Source organism: Myodes glareolus, chromosome 21, assembly GCF_982192425.1.
Source record: "Myodes glareolus chromosome 21, mMyoGla1.1, whole genome shotgun sequence".
Classification (NCBI taxonomy): domain Eukaryota; kingdom Metazoa; phylum Chordata; class Mammalia; order Rodentia; family Cricetidae; genus Myodes; species Myodes glareolus.
In genome coordinates, this window is record NC_142046.1 from 56,230,036 (window position 1) to 56,252,836 (window position 22,801).

At 44.9% G+C, this 22,801-nt stretch overlaps 1 long non-coding RNA gene across 1 annotated transcript; it reads right to left on the bottom strand.

The window, feature by feature from the left end:
- Window positions 1-12,336: 12,336 nt before the first annotated feature.
- Window positions 12,337-16,582, bottom strand: LOC146890385 (uncharacterized). The gene is made up of 2 exons (XR_014998732.2): window positions 16,452-16,582; window positions 12,337-13,799 (listed from the first exon to the last, which is right to left on the bottom strand). It is a non-coding gene; the product is annotated as an uncharacterized LOC146890385 (long non-coding RNA).
- Between the last annotated feature and the right edge of the window lie 6,219 nt (window positions 16,583-22,801).

Below are 22,801 nucleotides of genomic sequence, written 5' to 3' on the forward strand. Positions count from 1 at the left end.
CTGGACCACTCATTTCAGCGGGATTGTAGCTACTCGTGAGCCACAGCCACATTTGACAGAGTCGCACGCTGCTTCAACACACGGCACCATAGCACGGTCTCTGAAGTTGCGAGCCTCCACCTAACCGTGGTCTGCCGAAACAAAAGGCTTCTTGTTTTATACTCTTGTCCCATACTAGTGGCCAGTGACGTTTCTTCCTACCCTGTCAGGGATAGCTCATCATGGGTCAGCTCAGGACTGTCTTCTTGTGGGTATAATGTTCTTTCAACACCATTCAGAAAAGTGATTAGTAAAGACACTTCCAGGTCTAGGACATGAAGACCACAGACTGAACCCTTCAATAAAGGAAGCTAGAAAAAGCACCCTGATATCTAGATAGCAACTTCTGTTGATAACCATGGAGGCTTCCAGTGGCGTCTCACTTACAGACGAACCCCAAGTCCTCTCAGGTTCTTGGACACTTCATGGGATTGGCAGAATGACTTAAATAGACCCAGTTTTTGTTTTTTTTTTTTTTTCAACTATGGCACAACACCCAAATCACTCTCTGGGCAGAATGTCACATTCCCCTGCTTCTCAAATGCTGGCTCCTGACCAGATCACAGCTCAGTCCCTGAATGGCAGCTTCTTTTGCCTAAAGACAGCTGCCTTGCTGGAGGCCTTAGTTAGGGTTTCTACTGCTGTGACGAAACACCATGACCAAAAACAACTTAGGGAAGAAAGGGTTTATTTGGCCTCCGCCCATAGCATTGTTCATTGTTGAAGGAAATCAGGACAGAAGTTAAAGCAGGGCAGGAACCTTGAGGCAGGAGCTGATGCAGAGGCCATAGAGCGGTGCTGCTTACTGGCATGCTTCACTTGGCTTGCTCAACCTGCTTTCTGATAGCACCCAGGGCCACCAGCCAGGAATGGTACCACCCACAATGGGCTGGGACCTCTCCTGTCAATCATTAATTAAGAACACGCACTGTAGAACTGCACACATGCCAGTCTGGCCGGGGGCATTTTATCAACTGAAGTTTCCCATTTCCAAATTACTCGAGTCTGTGTCAAGCTGACACAAGAACTAGAAAGCACACTAAGGTAAGCCTTGTCCCTGGAGCGGAGTATATACCTTGAACTTGGCTTTTCTCAGCCCTGCAGACAGAAAGATCAAGGAACTTAAGAGGGCTTTAAGCCCAGACATTCCTTGCTGGGATGGAGACAACAACCAGGATCCTGTCGCTGAGAGCTCTGACACATGACTGTCTAGAGAACACTCCGGCCATCTCCAGGCTAGGGCAGGTAGACATTGGTCTAGATTACTGGGGATTAAATAGGAGACCAAAATTGGGGAGAAAGGTCCTCTATGTGTTTGCGTGAGTGATGCAGACGAGAGCATGGTACTCCATGTAGTCACCGACACTGATGAATAAGGTGACATCAAGCTTGCCTTCAGAGTATACAAGACAGTGATTCTTAACTCTGTCCCAGCGCCAAAATAACCACTTGTAAAGTTTTTAAAAATGCCAAGTCAGCAGTGTGTGGTAGCATGGGCTGTAATCCCAGCACACAGGAAGCTGATCCATGAAGAACCAAGTTTGAGCCCGGCTTTATCTACAGAGCTAGACCGCGCCTCCAATTACAAAATAAAAATAAAAACTAAGACCAGCAGAACTCTCTGCTCCCACGCCAGCCCAAAAGGACTAGGTCAGAATCTTCAGCGGTTGGGACCAGGAAGTAATATGCCGAAAACACCAATACACAGCTGAGTGTGAGGGCTCCTGGCCTGCAGCCACTGAGGTCCCATGACCCTTCACAACTGCCCAGCGGCTCTGCAAGCAAAGGTTTTTTGAGAAATTCTGATGTAGGCTACCTCTCTCGGGACATGGTAGGACTCTGGGCTCCTGAAGCATTTGTTCCTGTGAACACACATCTTACAACTTGTCTGACCAGAGGCAGCCTGTTCCATTCCCACTAAAGAGATTTCCCATTTCTAGAAAGATCTCCTATCATTTTAAGAATAGATATAGAGAGGGGCTGGAGGGAGGAAAGAGAAGAGAGAAGTGATGTAATTATATTTTAATTTTATTAATGGTTTTAAAAGAAATAGGTATATAAGAAAGGGAAAAGGGGATTTTGGACCATCATTATTTAAGTTATGATGTACCAATGATCAAAACATGACAATATAAAGTCAATCATTGTTGATTCAAAAATCAAGAAAATGGCCATGATTTGGTTTCATTGGAAAGATTCAAAGTGATGGAGAAAGTAACAGGCTGTAAGTGAGGTCCAGGATCATCCATTCTTCCAGATGCATGGGTAATTTCAGAGTAATCAAATTGATGTATAGATACTAGGAATTATCTATAATATTTCCAGACACATGTAATATCTACATAAATAAATGTATAGCTCTGTATCACACAGTTTTATAATTGAAATTATTAACAGTGTGGTGGTTTGAAAGAAAATGGCCCCCAAAGGGAATGGCACAATTAGAAAGTGTGGCTTTGTTGGAGTGGGTGTGGCCTTGTAGAGGAAGTGTGTCGTTGTGGGCGGGGCTTTGAGGTCTCCTTTGCTCAAGCTACACTCAGTGTGGGAGAGAATTCATTTCCTGATGCCTGAGGATCAAGATGTAGAACTCTCAGCTCCTTCTCCATCACCACGTCTGCTGCAAGCCACTACGTCCCACCATAATGATAATGGACTAAACCTCTCAAGTGTAAATCACCCAATTAAATGTTTTCCTTTATAAGAATTGCCGCGGTCATGGTGTCTCTTCACAGCAATAGAAACCCTAACTAAGACAAACAGAAATGCAGTAGTCTAGAAAAAAATAACACCCGGACTCTGGGTTCTAATATGTTGTCATTACAACGTCATTTAAAGGAGTTTCTTTGAGGTTTCAGTTAACATCTGGCTCTGAACATCAATGCTGACCTGGCAGTAATAGGATCGAGAAATGGTATGTTTCCTGGCTAGAATGCACAAGCCAAAAGGATTTAGCATACCAAGCTGCTAAACCTTCAGTCTGATTGGTCAGTCGGCGTCACTTTTCTCTTTCCAGGCGATGAAACTCGGACAGATCACGTGCTTTATGAAGATGTATCTCGAAACCAACTTTGACTCAGAAAAGTAGTATTTAAAAGTTTAAAACTAGTTCTGACCCTGGCTTCCACCATCGACTTGTACAGTATTTAAACAGGAGGGCACTCCTTGGGCATCTGCAGCACGCAACCTCAGCAACTAAGACAGGAAGTCGAGGCTTTAGATACGGAATTTAAACAGGCTCTGTGCTCACTAAGGCCTTATAGTTGTTCCCAACACTAGTGAGAAGAGAAGAAAAGGAGAGAACAGTTACACCTTAGCCAAGCATTGGTCGTTGTTCACTATTGTAATGTAACTTGTTTGTCAAGGCTAGGCAGAGTACACTGGGGATGTGAATGGCGTATAGCCACCTGACACCTTGACCAGTGACTGCCTGATTAACCAATGGTAGGTGAAGTGGTGTGGGAGAATTGTCTGTATTCTGTCAATTGTATTTTAATAAAACGCTGATTGGCCAGGCAGGAAGTATAGGCGGGTCAACCAGACAGGAAGTAGAGGCGGGGCAATGAGAATAGAATAAGGCTACGGAGGAGGAAGGTCCCTCCGCCACTCCTGCACAGACCACCGAAGAGGCAACATGTAAGCTGACAGCTGAAAAGGTACCAAGCCACGTGGCTAACATAGATCAGAATAATGGGTTAATATAAGCTATAAGAGTTAACAAGAAGCCAGAGCTAAGGGTCAATCAGTTTATAACCTAATGTAGACTCCGTGTGATTTTCCTTGGGACTTGCTGGCTTGTTGGGGTACTGGGCGGGACAGAAACCCCAACAAGCCGGCCCTCATGTTACATATGGCGCCAACGTGTGGACAACTGTATCCACATAAAGCCTGAGACAGCTTGGGAAGTAATTCTAGAACAAAATGGCAGCATTGCACGTGGTTTCTTGGTAGCAGCAATTTTTCGTGTCTGCTTTGCTTGCTAGAGGCAAGCAAGGCTCTCATCTAAGAGAGGCTTCCTGACTCAGTTCCTGATTCAAAACCTTGCAGTTCATTAAGAGGTCCTGCCACGAAACACTTAAACGGTGTTGATGAAAAGCTGAACTCATGCTTTTCGGTTTTAAGCTGTAGCAGGAAAAAAGCTGTGCTGTTTTAAAATGTCGGCTTTCTGGGCTGTCCTGCCAAGGCAATCTCTGACTCCTTCAGGCAGGCAGTCCGACTGAGTGTAGTCTGTGAGCAGAATGCTGCAGCTTGCTTGCTAGCAAGGACCTTGAAACGCCATAGAGTTGTGGCAGTGAACACAGCTCTGGCTGGTACCTCAGCCGTGAGGCTGGAAAGCTAAGGAATGGGCTAATTCCAGCCGTAAAAGCCACAGTTTTAGTCCTCTCCTTAAAGACTCATGTGGTCAGAAAAAGAGAGATATACAGTAAAGAGAGATTCAAAGACGAAAAAAACCTCTAAATGGTTTACAGTGTGTTAAAAATATATGCAGGCTAAAAGGTTAAAGTCATTAAAAATAAAAAAGAAAGAAAGGGAGATATAGGGTGTGGTGGTACATACCTTTAATCCCAATGCCTGGGAGGCAGAGGCATATTGACCTCTGTGACTTCAAGGGACAGAGGTAGAGATTGACCTCTGTGACTTCAAGGTGTGGTAGCACATACCTTTAATTCCAATACCTGGGAGGCAGAGACAGACAGATCTCTGTGAGTTCAAGGTGTGGTAGCTTACACCTTTAATCCCAGCACTGGGGAGGCAGAGACAGGAGGATCTCTGTGAGTTCAAGGACAGCATGGTCTACAGAGTTATTCCAGGACAAAGATATATACAGAGAACCTGTCTCAAAAAGCCAAAAGTTAAAAGTAAAAATAAAAGAAATAGAGCTTGAAATAAAGCTGCAAAAAGATGGAAAATAAACAGAGAATCTTGATACTGTATGCTATTATGCTCTCTTTGAATTGTTTGAGTGCTGAGGAAGGAGCAACAGCTGCTAAAGGACTGTTGTTTATAAATGCTGCTGAATTAACCCAAGATAGGTATTTTGAAAATACCTTGGCTTCAAAACTGAAGTCAAAAGGTATGTTACTTTGGAGAAGAGATTTTGCTTTTGTTTCCACAGAAAATGAGAGGTTGTGGATTCATTCTGAGTTAAGAAAAATCCAGTATGATCAAGGAAGGCCACCTGAGAAATCTCCAATAGGAACAGATGGCCTGGAAGACAGAATTCTATATCCAGAACAGATTCAAGACTGCTGCCTGAGATGATCAAGACTCACAGTATACTCCAGTCAGGACTTGATGATAATTCTAAATTTTCTTTAGGTCCCCATAAGATTATCAGCACCCCCAACCAGCAGGAAGTAACCTGGAATACTATGCCCACATTCCCAACATATGGACTATGGGTATTTTCCTTTGTTTAAAAAAAAAAAGAGGGAAATGGTGTGGGAGAATTGTCTGTATTCTGTCAATTGTATTTTAATAAAACGCTGATTGGCCAGGCAGGAAGTATAGGCGGGTCAACCAGACAGGAAGTAGAGGCGGGGCAATGAGAATAGAATAAGGCTACGGAGGAGGAAGGTCCCTCCGCCACTCCTGCACAGACCACCGAAGAGGCAACATGTAAGCTGACAGCTGAAAAGGTACCAAGCCACGTGGCTAACATAGATCAGAATAATGGGTTAATATAAGCTATAAGAGTTATCAAGAAGCCAGAGCTAAGGGTCAATCAGTTTATAACCTAATGTAGACTCCGTGTGGTTTTCCTTGGGACTTGCTGGCTTGTTGGGGTACTGGGCGGGACAGAAACCCCAACAAGCCGGCCCTCATGTTACAGTGAAGTAAAAGGGTGGACTCTGCATGCTATCGGAAGGCAGAGCAGTGGTCCAAGCCCACAGTGCCCAGGTTTCACCAAGTTGATTGCTTAACATTCTGCCGTTTAGATGGCTTTATCTCGCTTTCCCCAAAAGAGAACTATTTAGCAAGAGTCAGGGGATTTTCTTTGGCTTGATAGAAATGCTCCCCTCAAGCCATGAGCACAACCTGGAATAGAAATGTGTCCTTGGCTCTGAGGGAACCCTGGGGACCCTCCTCCATACACATATCTAGTTTTTCCTCCCTGAGCGATAAGATTCTACCACGAGAAAAGCCCACACGGTCAAGTCCCTGGGCTTTGCACACACTGAATCTTCTTCCACTTAAGGTCCCTTCCCGAACTCTCCCAAAGAGGGACCAACTGGACTCTCCACTGTGGGGCTGTATGCATCCTCCTCCATCTTCTCTCGGTTCTTAGCACTGCAAGCTCCCATCGCCTCCCCTCCACTCTCTGGTCTTCAATCTCTCTGTGACCCTGAGCAGTAATCCTATTAGAGCCCTGAACTCTCTCCAGGACATTCATCTCCATCCACCTTTTTAATGGCATTGTTAATGATTTGAAGGGAGTAAATCACAGTCAAGATAATGGCTGCAAAAAATTAATAGACATGATTTTTATGATATAATATACTAGTGTACTAATCGTGAGAACAGTTAATTGAAAAGCACTAAATATTTTATTATCCATTCAGCATTCTGTTTATTCTTTCTCCCATTCTGAACTTTTTACCTATTATTCTTTCATAATTTCCCATAAAGAAAAACTGCAGAGTAAGATAAAAGGGATTCTAATCTCCACATCTAATTACAGAAATGAGTAAATCACCATTTAACGTGTCATAATCTTAAGAAAAAGGAGTAAGACACGATTCAAGGAGAAGCTAACACCCTCAGCTTGGGTGAAATGTAATCTACTTAAAGAACTGTTGAATTACTTTAAAAATGGAGTTTTTTTTATTTCTGATTGTAGGAGAATACTATGCATAACTGTTTTCCTATAAGTGTTTTCAATGAACTGAATTGCTTCTTACTGGTCTCTGTGACTGTGGGTCACATGCCAGGGACAGGGTAATGCTGGACTCTCCTTCATCTCTGTACTTGAGCCTAAAGAAGCTGGGGTCTGACACAGAGTGTGCCAGTGGTACCACACACAACGCTGGGATCCTGCTCCCTTTATGGAAACCACTCAGTTATTGTGTGTTCATATAATTCTCACCAGCATTTACTTTCCACCATCAGATCACCAAAATACCCTCCCTCGAGTGAAGCCAGACAGCTTAACAGCTAATAAATTCCAGTGATGATCAGGACTCAGACTTGATGGTTAGTTTACTTGGCAGTTGGATTTTGTTTTGTTCCTGGGACTGGGAAGAAGATAAAAAAAAATCATTCTGTATAAAGTCTTGAAATCCTCTACCCCGATCACTATTATCATCTTCGTCTCCAAGGAAGTGAGACAGCAAGGCTTGCAGGCTGGGTCCACTCATGATGAGCTGGCTCCAAACTCCATTGTCAAATGCACCAAGTTTATCTTTGACTCTTCATCATCCCTATTCTTAACTGAGCTCTTATTCTTCAGGCCTCCCCATCACCATCTCCCACCCTACCCCTAACGCCTGACCCCCACTACCCCACCCACTGGGCCATGACTTTCCCTATCCAGGACTCTTGGAGACTGAAAAGAAGATTATTATTGGAATTTCAAGCCCCTGGAGATACAGTCTTTAATCATTAATCCCAGAACCTAAAAGAGTTTCTGAATTATCTAGGAGCCTGTGACAAAGAGCAGTTCTGTGGCCTGTTCCACGGAGTCTGGAGTCCCTGAAGAACAGCAGGAATCGGCTGCTATGGTTTAGCCCACCAGCCAGAGATAGTCAAGGCCTCTGGGATCATCCCACGGTCTTCCATGGGCACTGGGCAGTGTTTGGCACCTGGAATAGGAGCTGGAGGCATTCATTTCCTAGAAAGGGTAGCGGCCCTAATAATATGTTCAGGACAGAGAAACTTAATCAGTGATATTAGTCATGGCCGGAGTTTTCACTAAACAGTATGCTATCTTCAACTCAATCAGCTGATTCCACCAAATAAAGATGTTTGATCAGCTAATTGTATCAAGAGAGAAAATGGCATTGGCTCTCTTTAGTTTCTTCATTATTGTAAAAGGCAGGGTTTATAGGTATGCATAAAGGCCTTTCCTGACCTTCCCCAGAAATGAGACTGAACCCTGGCCATCTCCTAAGCCCAATCTAATGACTTCTAAATCCAGATCATTGCTGAACTCTACTTCCTGATTAGCTAGAAGCTGCGCAGCAATGCCAAATACCAAATGGACACTCGACAGAGGATGTGCAGTTCCCAGCATGGGAAGTCTCTATCTTTACACCTCCTACCTTTAGAGACCAATATGAAGGACCTCAACCTAGAGCGGTACACTGTGAGTTCAGGTTGTGAGTGTGTGTGTGTGTGTTCATGTGTGTGCATTTTCGTGTATATGAATGCACATATGTGGGTGGGAGCACATGTATCCATATGCTCAGCTGAGTGTAAGTGTCATGTGGTCTCACTCTACTGGTGTAGGAGGTCCTTCTGTATTTGTGTTGCTTTCATTAGTTGAATAAAGAAACTGCCTTGGCCTTTTGATAGGGCAGAACTTAGACAGAACAGAATGCTGGGGAAAAGGGCAGAGTGGCAGACTCCATGGTTCTCCTGCCCAAGAGGGTTAGACTCATGCTGGTAAGCCACAGTCAAGTGGCAATACACATTAATGAAGATGGGTTAAATTAATATGTGAGAGTTAGCCAATAATAGGCTAGAGATAATGGGCCAGGCAATAATTTAATACAATTTCTGTGTGATTATTTTGGGGGTTAAGCTAGCTGGGCGGGACAGAACAAAGGGGCCCTGGGCTCCTACTACACTCTACCTAGTTGTTTTGAGGCAAGGCCTCTCACTGAGCCTGAAACCCACCTTCTTGGTTAGGCTGACTGGCCAGCAAGCTCCAGGGATCCACATTTTCTGCCATGCTAGTACTGAAGTTATAGACAAGCTGCCATGAGTAACTTCTCCTCTCATGACATGGGTACTGAGGATCTGAACTCAGGTCCTTGTGCTTGTGTGTCAAGAACTTTACTGAGTGAGCCATCTCCCCAGCCCCCTGAGAGTGAGTTCTTACTCCAACTCCACAGCTCTCCTTTTCAAGAGAACCTCTTTTAACATCTACAAAAGCTACACCATGGCACCTAACCTGCTTAAAGTGACACATTAAGATCCTTGGTGACCCAAGGTCTCTTTCACCACTTTGAACTCAGTTCAGCCAGTCCTCTCCAATTTAAGCTGTCTGATGCAAATGAGGACTCTTATGGTTCAAGTGTGATTGATTTAAGGGGTATTTTTATATCACTAGTAAATTCCTATCTCAATAATAGATAATTATAATGCAATTAGACACGTTATGATGATAAATTAAGACTCCGATAATCTGAACCATGACAACTGTTATTTGTTGGAGAAATAATGTCAGTGAGTTCCCAGATAGCCAAAGGTGGTTAAGCACATCCTGTATGACCCTTGAGGCGTTGGACATAGAAGAGGGGATTCATGTATTGAGTAGCTATAACATATACTCTCCAGGATTCTTCCAACCTCAGGGTCTAATCCTAAGTCCTATCCATTATTTTAAGTGTTATTAATAACAATCTGTCTCTTTTTTGCTGAATGATGCATCCTGGAAAATTATATTCTAGCAACCAAGTCATATTTCATTTTCAGTTACTATGATCCCACTACTCGAAGGGAATGGAGACACCAGTGCTTTGAAACCAAAAGAATATTCATTGGCATGGGGGAAAAGAACTCATCTACCTACGTCTGATCTTCTTCAAGAAGCACAGCCTCGAACAATGAGGAGAGATTGTACACTTGATGAGAGCATGAAGTTATACACTGGAAAAAAGGAAGAAAGGTGTTTCGTGACTTCGCCCACGCTATTTAGTTCATAACCACAAGGAAAACTGCAGATTCTCTAATCATCTGCATTGTGCAGTCTCCAAGGTAACACTGTGTTTGACCTCTCCCAAACAATATAGTATCAAGCCAACATTGTCATTATTGTTGAAGTACGAAATTCACAGCCTGATACCATTCTGCCTGAATTTCGGCCAGCTTTTTTACATAGTCATTCGGAGCCTTAATCTAAGCAGGTTCAAGTGCCCTTATGACTGACAGGGATGTAATTACCCTTGGTGTGGGAGATGGGGGAGCAGAACAATATACGGCCAGATATCATGCAAACTTGGTTGCTGTGGGACAATGGTCTTTTATCCTGTCACTTGTATTATTTTTAATAAAATGCTGATTGGCCAGTAGCCAGGCAGGAAGTAGAGGCGGGGCAACGAGAATGCTGGGAAGAGGGAAGGGCAGTCTGCAGTTGTGACACAGCCACAGAGGAAGCAAGATGTGACTGCCTCGCCAAAAAAGGTACCAAGCTATGTGGCTAACATAGACAAAAATAATGGACTAATATAAGTTATAAGAATCATTTAATAAGAAGAGCCTGAGACACTGGGCCAATCAGTTTATAATTGATGTAGACCTCTGTGTATTTCTTTAGGACTGAATGACGGCAGGACCAGGAAGGACAGAAAACTCAGTCAACACTTGGTAACTTCTTGCTTCTGGCTGTTTCATCAACCCTACTCTCCACAATTCTCACTGCCAGAGTAGCCTGTGTGAGCTAACTCTGTGGCCGCCCTTGTGTTCAGATTGCCAGCGGGTCTAGTCAAGGACAGTTTCAGCAGACCAAACAGTGGCAGAAAAAGATAATTATTTTATGACTGCCTTCACTTGGTGCAGGTGACCCTTTTCCCATAATACTCTGTCTTCCTTTAGGTTCAGTAACCACGTTTTGCCCTGCTCCACTAGGTCCAATTAGGATTAGCCTTTCTTGCTTTCCCTAAGACATACCAATGCACCAAGCTCACTGGCTCCTTGACTTCAGTTGTGCCAGCTTCTAACCTCTGGAGCTCAGGATGAACCATGCATTGGTTGAAGTCATGGCATTGTGGTAACAGCACTAGGAAGCCAGCACAATGCGTGCGTGAGCTGCAGCCAGCCTTGGGCTACTGGCCTCCTCTCAATGCAGCTCATACCCACTCTCTATTCCGTAGCCACCCATCCAGTCATGAACTCAGGCACATTTTAAACAGAGACTTGTCCACCAAAATGTACTTTACAGAGTCTTGCTGTGGTGGTTTGAATGATAGGCTCGTGGGTTTGAATGCTCGGTCCCCAGTGAATAGAATTGTTTGAAAAGGATGAGCTGGTGCGGCCATGTTGATGTAAGTTTGGCCTTGTTGGAGAAGTTGTGTCACTGGGGTGGGGAGAGGTAGGGTTTCAAAGGCCCATGCCAGTCCCAGTCTCTGTCTCTGCCTTTGTCTCCCTCCCTGTGTGTCTCTCTGTCTCTCTGTCTCTGTCTCTGTCTCTGTCTCTCTCTCTCTCTCTCTCTCTCTCTCTCTCTCTGTGTGTGTGTGTGTGTGTGTGTGTGTGTGTGTCCCTACCTGCCTGCCTGTGGATCACCATGGAAGTTTTCAACCCCAAGCCTACCTGCCTGCTTGCTGCCAAGTTTCATTTAACGGAGGGCTTTCTCACGGTTTCAGAGGATTTCGTCCATTGTCATCACAGTAGGACGCATGGACCAATCGTCTGAAATGGTAAGCAAGCCCTCAGTTAAATGCTTTCTTTTCTGAGTTGCCTTAGACATGGTGTCCCTCCACGGCAATAGAACAGTGACTAAGACACATGATTAAACAAATTACCCTTGAAAAAACACTCAAATGTCTTCTAGCTCAACCGACTCTTTTATTGGAAAAGGCTAACATGCAATACAGCAGCATCTATGCTTCAGAGATGCCCAGCCTCAACTTGAATTTCACGCTACCAGTAGCCTTCGGTTTTCTTTACTTCTCTTTAATTTTATTTAATTAATAAAAATTGTGAGAAAACAAAAAGTCTTGTCCCAGGCTAACCTGGAACTCACATCACTACTTCCGCTTCAGGATGCCAGGTGCTGAGACTGTGGGCATGGACCACCCCATCCCCACCCCCAGTCAAACTATGGTTTTCTCCTTGCCTTGCCTTTCCTCTGCTGCTGTTGTTGTGGTTGTTGTTAACATAGTCTCACTCTGTAGCCCAGGGTTGCCTTGAATTTATCTCACTGTCTAGTTTTACACCAGTCACTTTTACTTCATCATCCTTGACTGGATGTGACAGCAGAATGATAATTATACACAAAATATAAAATATGTGTGCCTAGCAATTAACAACTGAGCCATCTCTCCAACCCACAAAATATAAAATATGTGTGCCTAGCAATTAACAACTGAGCCATCTCTCCAATCCACAAAATATAAAATATGCAACCACATGCAGAGAGAAAGTAAGAATCACAATGTTTATAATATTTTTAAGAAGTGACCACTAGGGAAAGTGATAGGCCTTTCTTCTTTGTGCTCCGTGATGTTCGTGAGCACACTGAACCTGCCTCTCTTGGCAAACCTCCTGGTGCACCAGCAGCAACACTGAAGAGCAGGCAAACAGATGGGAGAGACGGTCTGTAATCTATCCATGGAACTCTGCTTAAAGGGAAGAAATAACACAGTGTCGTTGAATAGCACAGCAATGGAGAGCTGACCCAGTGCGGTGAACTCGGTACCTACCGGCACCTGAGGCTTGGGAAAATGCCCTGCTCCTGACAATTCTCGGGATTCTGAATCGCCATGATACCTTCTGTTTAAAATTCACTGATAAGCAAAGCAAAGAGCTTCAATCTCTCTCTAGAAGACAGGAGAGGCCATCCTCCGTTGTTCAGAGCAGTGGCTACATACTTCTTTAAGTGACGCTAGGGACACCAACAGGAATTCTCCTACACAGCCTGGCAGGTGCTAACAAGGAGTCTTAGTGTTTTTTCTTAAGAGATTTTTAAAGCCCTGTGACTTTTTTTCTTTCCCGGAAAATATACAAATTGTTCTAAAATCACCATGCAGACTCCCGTACACCCCAGAAAATGTAACGCGTATTTTCAAAGGTAGCAAACAAACCAGCTTAGTGTCCCTGGAAGGGTCGAGAGAAAGGAATCACTCACACACATCTGTTTCTCAGGGTTACCGTGGGGCATGGAAACCAGCATAAAGTTACTGCCCTGTCACAAAGATAGTTGGCATCCCCCAAGGTTAAAATTAAGTGCGCTGCTGGAAACACAGCCGTGTGACATCTGTGCTTTTGATGAGGAGGGGAAAAAAAAAAGAATAAAAGACGGTTTTCATAAACACACCAGGCCTTCCACACCTCCAAGAACAGTGTCTCCCTCAAAGTAAGGATCTGGAAAGCCAGGTGAGTCCATGGTGCTTCTATTATTCCGAACAGGTGTCAGCCCTTCTTAAAGGCTGCATTCTGGGTGCAGGAATTCTCTTCCGTGAAATGTGGGCTGCAGGTGTGAGGCCTCTAAGTGTTGGGCTTTGTTGAAGCTTCCAAAATCACTGAGCCTTAGTCCTCGCCCTTGTAACTCGGGAGGCTGGGGTGAGAAGCCTGTTCGCAGATACAAGGCCCACCGACGATAAGGAATGAAGATGCTCTCTCAAAAACTAAACAGAAAAATCCAAGACGGTTGAAGCCTGCAGTGAGTCACAGTGTAGGTCAGTAGTAGAAACTCAGCATGATGGATCCTAACAGCCATAAAATAGAATTCCGGGAAGCTCAAGGGCTGGCCCATTGGTAGCTCTGGTAGAGGAGACACCTCAAAGACTGAATAGTGCCATCATTAGAGAAGAAATATATATACATTCAATGTGATTCTCATGGAAGGAAAACCCTTCAGGTGGTGTATATCCGACATCTGTCTGAAAGAGAGACAGATGGACAGAAAGAAATCTCATTAATTTAGACTGATTTTGATCTGGGAGAAAGTCCAGTTAGCAACACTCTCATCACTTAAGCATTGTAGAGTTCTAGTACCAGAACCCATGTAAAAAGCTAGATTTGGTGACCTATAATTGTAAACCCAAATATGGGAAGGTGAAGATGAATGGATTCCTGGGGCTCCATCCAACACTCCTAACCAAATGGAGAGCCCCAGATACCAGAGAAAGACTCTGCCTCAGAGAAACACAGGGTACAGTTCTAGAGGAATAATGCCCATGACTGATCTGTGGCCTCTCTGCATACATATGCATGCACACTGGCATACATATAAACACGCACATGTCTGCATGCGCACACACACACACACACACACACACAAACACACACACACACATAGAACCAACATTTACATATATCTTGCCTCAGTACCTTTTTGAGGGATTAAGAATCACCAAAGAATTTTTGCATATGTGAGCTATAGCCACAGATATTCACCCAGTTAGAAATTAAAACAAAAAGACATATAAAATGTTTGGTGGTTCATTTAAAAAATAACAGTAATAAACTACATGTTAATACAAGTAACATTTTATGTCAAATAACTACATTTTGAAAAAAAACAAAATGAAATTTAGCAAGAATAATGGCATCATTATCTTTGCGAAGCTCTTTAATGTCGGTGGCTCAGTAGCAGCCAGCTGAGACTCACACCTGTTTCAACACCCAATCTGCTGTGCACCACATGACCTGTTCACGGCCGTCTCCACTGTGCACTATGACAGAATGAAAGGGACAAACACCAAACACCTTGGTGCAGTCGTGAATATAGTTCAAGTCGACAGACTCCCTGTGGGCCTGGAAGTCCCCAAGGCCCCTCCTACTACAGGAGGGAAAACACTGTTTAGAATCACAGTCACGTGTAACAAAGGGGACGGTGTGCACATGTGTCTAAAAACAGAGCCAAAACACACACAGAATGGCCATATGAGAGCCCCAGAGAAGTCGGCTTTTTTTAAGTCTTCACATTATTAACTTCCTTTTCCACCTACCAAGGCATTCTGCTAACCTCCTCCTGCAGCCTAGTAAGCCTACCCTTCCCTCCTGGGCTCCTCTGCTGTCTATGTCTTTGTCTGCTGATTAGGTATGACATAGATACTTCCATCTATGACAACAAAATGAGTCACAGCAGCAGCCCAGACGGCCCCGGCTGCTGAAGGACACTATGTAAGATGGTGATGCCTAGGACATCCCAGGGTTTTGCATTGTGCCTGATAGACCCGCCCAAGTCTGTTCATTGTTCATGTGGATTGTTCTCTGCCAAAAGTGGCCACAGTCATCACCTAGTAAGCCATAGGCGAGGGACTAAGTCATCTCTCTACAAGACACTAGGAAAGCACAGGATGATGGGGTTGTCACCAATTATTTGGATGAAAGCGGAGGCCCTAGTAAACCCTTACAAGGGAGGCTTGCCCAGCCATCCTCCATACACCAATTCAAGAAACAAGTGATAATAAGAGCCATAGAGAAGATATTTATTCAACGTGGCTACCCTGGGGAAAGTAATGAATAAAAAGGTCAGTGAATATGTCCCTAATCTAAGGTTAGATGTCAGTAGAAGCCAGGGTAGGTACACCTAAACCACCGTGATCAACGTCCTGCTCCAGTTGGCCCATCGCTGTCTTATCTAGTCGCTCCTACAAGGTGGAGGATAAAAGCTCTTCCTCAGAGACAAGTGGTGCCAAGCTGAACCAGGGTTCCTACTTTCTCTTCTCCCAAAACGAGACTCCTAAAGACACCCAACTTCTTGGAGTTCATTATTTTTATAGTCTAATAGCGGAAAGAAGAGGCCCAAGTATTTCCTTTTGGAATAGCTTCTCTCTGAACTAGGTTTTTATCTGTTCATCCTAATACTTGGGAACTAGAGGCAGGGGTGTGGCTGCAAGTGTCAGACCAGGCCAGCCTGCTCTACACAGCAATGTCCAGGTTAACCAGTGCTATACTGTAAGATTGTTTCTCAAAAGACAGTATAGAATATCTCCGCTCCTGTTTGGGTGGTTTCAGCATAGGGAGGGAGCAGTTGAGTCCGTGAGGCTTCACATACTGCAGACGTGAGATATGTTTTCTCATGCTGGGAAAGTGTTTCTCAGACCTTGTGCTGGTGTGAGCGAGAAGTATTAAGTATTGAGTCTTGGAATGGTCTCTTGAAAAAAAACTGTAGTTCACAAACTACCATCATTTCAATTTATGAACTGAGTGATCACTAGGTTCCAGGCCCATGGTAGGTGCTCAGACAAGAGCTCAGATGGAAGATAGGAATACCTGTGACCTAGTCTCCAGGTGGCTCTATCTAGCTGTGTGATTCTATACGAATCCACTCACCGCTCCAGTCCTAAGCTTCTCCTCAGGAAAAGCAAAGACATTAAGACAAACAAATCCCAATGCTTTCCCATCCAAAATTTGCAAAGCCTCCAGAACTGGGCCTGGGCATGCCCTGCCTCCACCCAACATGACTGCTGTTCAGGGAGACTCTGACCTTTACCATTCAGGATCTCACTATTCCCAGGGCTCCAGACGGAACACTCAAAGTCCCTGTGGTGCTGAGCATATGGCCTGGCTCAAGAAGTGCTCACCTGCACAAAGAACAGAAACATGTCCCCGAGACAAAAACAGCAGGCTGGAGCCAGGACTCTCAGCAGAACCATCTTCCTCTTGGAAGCGCGTGATCACAGATAATGTCAGGACTCAGCGTGGCAGCAGGAACAGTTGTGACTCCCTTCCCCTTGAGTGACGCCTCCCCCAACCCCAGCCCTGCCACATGCTTTTTTGTGAAATATCAAATTGCTTGCAGCTCTCGTACTGAATAATGAATACGCCTGCCTCTGCCTATCACCAGGCCTTCAGCCGTCCGCCTGGGGAACTAAGAAGAGATGGGTAGAGGTTTGCAGGCCAAGCACAAAATTGAAGACAAGCTTGAATTAATAATTTGCTTATTTCTATACATCTGCCTCAAAACAAAGTGCAAATTGAATAAGGTAATAGCCGAGCTTGGAGAGAGAGGGGAAGCTTTCCTCTTGCAAACTGCTGACACGCCAGATTTCATTATCTCTCGCGGGGCCAAGTGGGCTCTGCAAATGTGTTCTCCCTGGGCCCTGTGTGGAAATGACTTCCCTGAAAGAGACAGAAGGAGGGGAAATAATTCTACCGGGTGGAGTGGAAAAAAACCTCTCATTTTACGTTTTGTTTTTTAAAAGGACAATTTCTTAATTTGTGTTTCATAAACCTGACTCACCTGGGATCTCCCTAGAAATCTTAGAGATATTTCATACAGCGTCTTTTCCAGGCCAAGGCCCTCTTTACCCTACTTGGGCACAAGCATCTCTGTCACTTTCTTGCCAGCCCCAGCTGCGATGCACCCCTGGAGCCATGTTTTGTGAACTAGTGTTTTCAAGTATGTTTGTCCATGTGTCTACACCTAAAAATACAGGTCCTTGTTGCCTGTGTTTGTAATCTTCTCTCCTGTATGTCATACTTGATAGTTTGCAAAAGGGTGAAAGCAATACACATTCAATTATAATATCAGCGTGGCGATCGATCTGATTAATTAAGACTGAGGTACAAATATTTTAAAAGAAGTGGGGAGCTGGATGTACACACACACACACATGTATGTACGTGCATACATACATAACATACCTCAAAACAAATTTTCACTCAATTTTCTCCTCATTTCTCTTGTGAGTATTTAAAGCGTGTCATGCGACATTTTATCATGTTTTAGTGTTGACTGAGGTAGAGCAATTGCACCTGATATGCGTTACAGGAGGACAATTTCGGTCCACGAATGGTGTTCATGGCCTAAAAACTCTGGACGAAACGCGCCTCCTATACGGGACAAGTGGAAGATGTCCGGTCTCAGCCCCACCTCGCTCCCTGAGTCCTCTACGACCAGTGTGGAGCATCTTTGAGGAGCACCACCTGTGGGCAGGAGACGAGGCCACATAAAGATCACCTGGCCGAAGAGCACGGAATTGTCCCCTTTCCTCATGCATTTCTGGAACAAGCCTGTTTGGGCTCCTCTCCCCACCTTAGCGAGCGAGCGCTCCTCTCCCCTCCTCTCCCGCCGGAGCGCTTCTCCTGCTCTCTCGTCTGTTACTCCACAAACCTTGTTCGTTTGTTTGTGCTTTCACCACACTTAACTGCTCCCGTTCACACTGCTCGCCCATTTCCCTCCAGTTTCCCTAGAGTATAAGCTTCTGTAACACGGGAAGCCCTGCTTGCTGGGCTCAGTGTTCAACACTTGTCCCATTACCTGGCAGAGGCGCAACAAACCAGGGGAAGGAAGACATGTATGTGCCCGGACCACCTGCGCTGTAGTCCAGAGTGGGGAAGGCGAGACCAACAAAGGAGATGGCAACTGAGGATCCAGAAGAAAGCCGTGGAGTATTAGACCTCCCGTATCTGGGTTTCTAGTTTACGCCCAAACTTGATAGGCCACTTATAAAAACTGAAATCAATTAATACCAATTTGGCCGGGGACACCAGTGTACTTCCACGAGCCAACATCCAAAGCTAGAATAAATGGGAAATCATTATTGTCCACTTTAATTATCAATAACCTCAAAGACATGAAGAATTAGGCAGACCATACAAGTTAACAATTGCCCTTCCTCCAGAGATAGCCTAAGACCTCTCGGCAATGACAATCAATGAAACTCAAACAGAAAGACGCCTCTGGATACGCGCCCTCGCTGTCCTTTATCTTCCATTGAGAGTGCCAGGTAAGCTGAACCCAAAACCACTATGCGCCTTGGCCAGAAAAGCGCATTTTCGCAGTGAGCAACAGCTAATACAGAGATCCAGCTGGCCGAAATGCCGAGAACAAATGACGGTTGGGGCTCAGGTCTGAACGGGACATCTGCATCACCATCCCCAGGACTCAGAAAACATCGTGGAAGGGGCAGCAGAAGGATGTTAAGAACCAAAGGATGAGCAGGGACCCTGTGAAATGCTGTCTTCTGCATACGGCCTGGCTGATGGAATCACGATGTGCCTATCTTCACAAGAGCTGCACACGTGCACACTCACACACACACACACACACACACACGTGCGCAAGAGCACACACAATGAATGAAGGAGGGGACTCATTGGGAAGGAGGGGTCTGCAGGGGCAGGAGGGGTAAGAGAGTCAAGGATGACTGTGCTCATATTGCAGGCATAAATGAAACAAAAGCTGAACTAGGATGGGTGGAGTAAGGGTAGAGCTCTCTAGTGGTCATCACTGTTTGTTAAATCCTTTTCACGGAGTACCAGTTCGGGCTGCGTGTGAGAAGTAAAACCACCACACCAAGAGATAAAAGAATTATTAAAGAGGACACACTTCACCCAACTGTGATGGAGCCGTGAACAGAAACTGATACCTCCGTGTCTACTCCCAAGCCTAAAATTCTAAGTCAGTTGGGCTGCTGAGTGGAAGGCAAGAGTCTGGTGAGGAAGGCTCCCATGGACAGATGGGGCTGTGTCTGTCTCTTCCCAGCTGCGGTTTCAGCTGTAGCCCTGTAGCTGCATGTGCACGCAGCCCCTGGCCTTGAAGGAACTGAGAAGATCTGGGGAAAGCTGGAGGGTTTCCACAGATCTGTGTGTTATTCAATGCCAACAAAATGAACAAGCAGACGCATCCCTGACTGCCCCAGGATCTGGAGCCATCCACCAGTGCTCAGAACATGCGTGGAACAGCTCCTGCTTCCCTTCTGCATACAGCTTTCCCACAAAATGTCTCCCGGGGTGTACAATAACCCAGAACCAACAAACAGAGCTCAAAACCAGCACACATGGCTGAGAATGTAGGAGAACGGTCTAGCCTGGTCTATTTCTCCAGCCTCATCTGTGTGAGCTTCGTCACTTTACCATTGCCCCCCTTTAGCATTCTTTTTTTTAAATAATTGTATGAACATGTGCTATTTCAGTATCTTTTAAATAATATACAATGTCTTTTTTATTTCTTGAAGAATCTCTATTGTGTAAGACACCACGTTTTCTTTGCCTAGCCCTCTGTTGACATGTCCCTAAGGAGATTTCTAATTGGCTCTTGTGAATACTGTCATAATAAACATGGATGTTTCTCTAGTACACTGACTTCAATTCTTAAGGGATATAAGCCCAGAAGTGATATGACCGAATCATATGGAAGTTCTCCTTTTAATATTTTGAGGAATCCCCTTCCTGGTTTTCATCAAGGCTCGACCAGTCTGCATTCCCATCAGCAATGTGTAAAGTTTCTTTCCCTATCCTAATACTGTGACACATCTCCGGCCACTTGTCTAGAAATGATTGTTCATTCCAACCCTTCTTTAAAATTCTGAGGAGCTTGGCATATAGACCAGTTGGTAAAGTGCAAACACAAGAACCCAGTGATATCTCCAGAATTCGTGTTTCAACAATCTTGTCATGGGGCCGGGAAAACAGCTTGGTGGGTAGGAGTGCTTGCTGCTCTTTAAGAAGACTGGAGCTCAGTTCCCAGCACCCACAACCAGTGGCTTATGTCCTGTCACTCCCACTACAGGAAGATCTGATGCCCCCTGCTGGCCTCTGGAGGCACCTGCGGCTACATGCATAAACACATACATAATCATACACACGTAAGCATAAATAAATAACAAATCTTTAAAAATAAAGGCAGCACATAGAGGCACACACTTGTAATCCCAGCACTGGGGAAACACGCAGATCTAGGGAGTTCCTGGCCAAACATGGGACATTCCAGGTCAATGAGAGATTCTGTTTTTATGAAGGGGGTAGGAGATGGCACCTAAGAAGGACACTCAAGGTTGTAATGTGATACACACACACACACACACACACACACACAAATACTGTGTCCACATTCAGGCTTACATTTCCTTACAAGCACCAGGAAGAAAGGAAGGAAGGAAGGAAGCAGAGCATATACTATATCCAGACTAGGGCACAATACCTAGGACACAGAAGGCTCCCAATAAGTACTCAATGTAGGGACATCAGCTGGCATGTCGTCAGCTGACATCTTCTTATATATAATTCCAATAAGAGCACACAGAGCTGATATTTGCTTAGCTTTAGTTTCAAAGAAGCTCTACACTCCAGCCTGACATTCGCTTTCATTCCCCTCCTCCTAAATCTTCAACACCTGGAGAACTACCCAATGAAGTTCTCACTAAAGAGATATTGGCCACTAAATTATTCTGTATTAGCAATAGGGAAGATGAGGAATTCTTCCTTTGGAGATTTATTATAAATAGTATTCGGCTAACATCTCTACAGTATATTAGAACCACCTGCCCAAAAGCCAGGAGAGGGTGTCTAGGGCCCTTTGGGGAAATCCCAGCACAATGAGCCTCTCAATGTTATTTTACTAGCATGATTGTGTAAGATTAATCATCTTTGTGAATTCTTAATTGCTGAGGCCAGAAGCTCCCCAGAGGGTGCTCGCACCATGGTGAGGTCCCTCCTCTGCTTTCACTCTCTCCTGCTGAAGGGGAAGTGGGGGGCAGTAGCTGTGCACTGTGATTTGCTCTTCCTTTCAAGAAATAATTGTGGGTATTTTCTGCAGAATAAGTGCTGGAGAGACACAGAGATAAGCAAAGAGACTCGAAGTCTAGTTCAAAGAAAGGCCATTTCTAGACCAAAGAAACATATGGGGCCAATATTTCCTTAGAAGCACTAAAAAATGGCAGCTGCTAATTCTAAAAATGTAAGCACCACCAGGTATGATTGCCCTCTTGTTGGGTAGATTTTAAGCCCAAGTAGAGAGGTGTTGGTTTCAGTAATCAGCCCTCACCAAGGAAAGCTCTCTTTGCAGCACACAGAGACCACTGTAGGAAGCTACAAGCACTCCAAATGCAGAGCTGCGGAGTCCAGTTGCAATGGACGCATCTACAATATCACCACATCTAAGGTCCAGGGGTCATTGAAAGAAGCAGGGCGGGCGGGGGGAATGATTTTCAGAGCCAGAGGATTGTGTCTTCTAGTAACATTGAAACTTCACTTGGAAAGTCTCAGCAACAAATGTGAGTTGAATGGGGACAACACTAAGAGACACTGGACAGGCTCAACCTCACACAAAGAAGCACAGGTAACCAAGAAATGATGAGAGCAGATAGGTGTGAGGGGGGATAGTCTTCCCCAGTGTGATGGTGTGAATGAGAATGGCCCCCATTGGCCCATATGTTTGAATGCTTGATCCCCAGTGAGTGGAACTGTTTGGGAAGGATTATGTAGCATGGTCATGCTGGAGTGAATGTTGACAAGCACACTAAGGTGTGGTTATTAATAGGCTGCTCATGCTCCTATGGATGGCCCCCACTCGTGCATATAGGACTAGACTCAGTAGAGGTTATAAAATGAAAGAAAAGGATATAAATGAAGGAGGAAGACATGTTGGGGACCCTGGGGAGAATAGGAAGGAAGGGTTAGGAGTGGATATGATCAAGATACATTGGATGGCGGTATGGCGGTACCAGTCTTCAATCCCAGCACTGGGGCGACAGAGGCAGGCAGATCTTTGTGAGTTCAAAGCCAGCCTGGCCTACATAGTGAGTTCCAGGCCAATCAGAACTATATGAGACCCTATCTCAAAAGAAAAAAAATGGGGGAAATGCCTAAAATGGTGGTCGTAATAATAACTGATCAAAATAGAAGATAAGACAGAGAAAGCTAGAGTCACAGAATATATGTGAAACCAAGCCTGATTCAAATACTGACAGCAAATCTCAGTGAAATTTTTAGGTTCCAAAGGCGCCTGACAGGGGAAAGATGGAGGCTACACTGAGGTTGAGCCAGGAGAAACGACATAGGGCACTCAACAGACCACAGGCAAGCATCGGGAAGGTGCAGACAACCTGTACCGGAGCCTGGCTTTACATCCTAAGTAGGAGGGCAGGGGCTTCATCCTCAGGCCATTGTCTGTCCTCTTTCCATAGGTTTCCCAGGAGTTGGAGTGCAT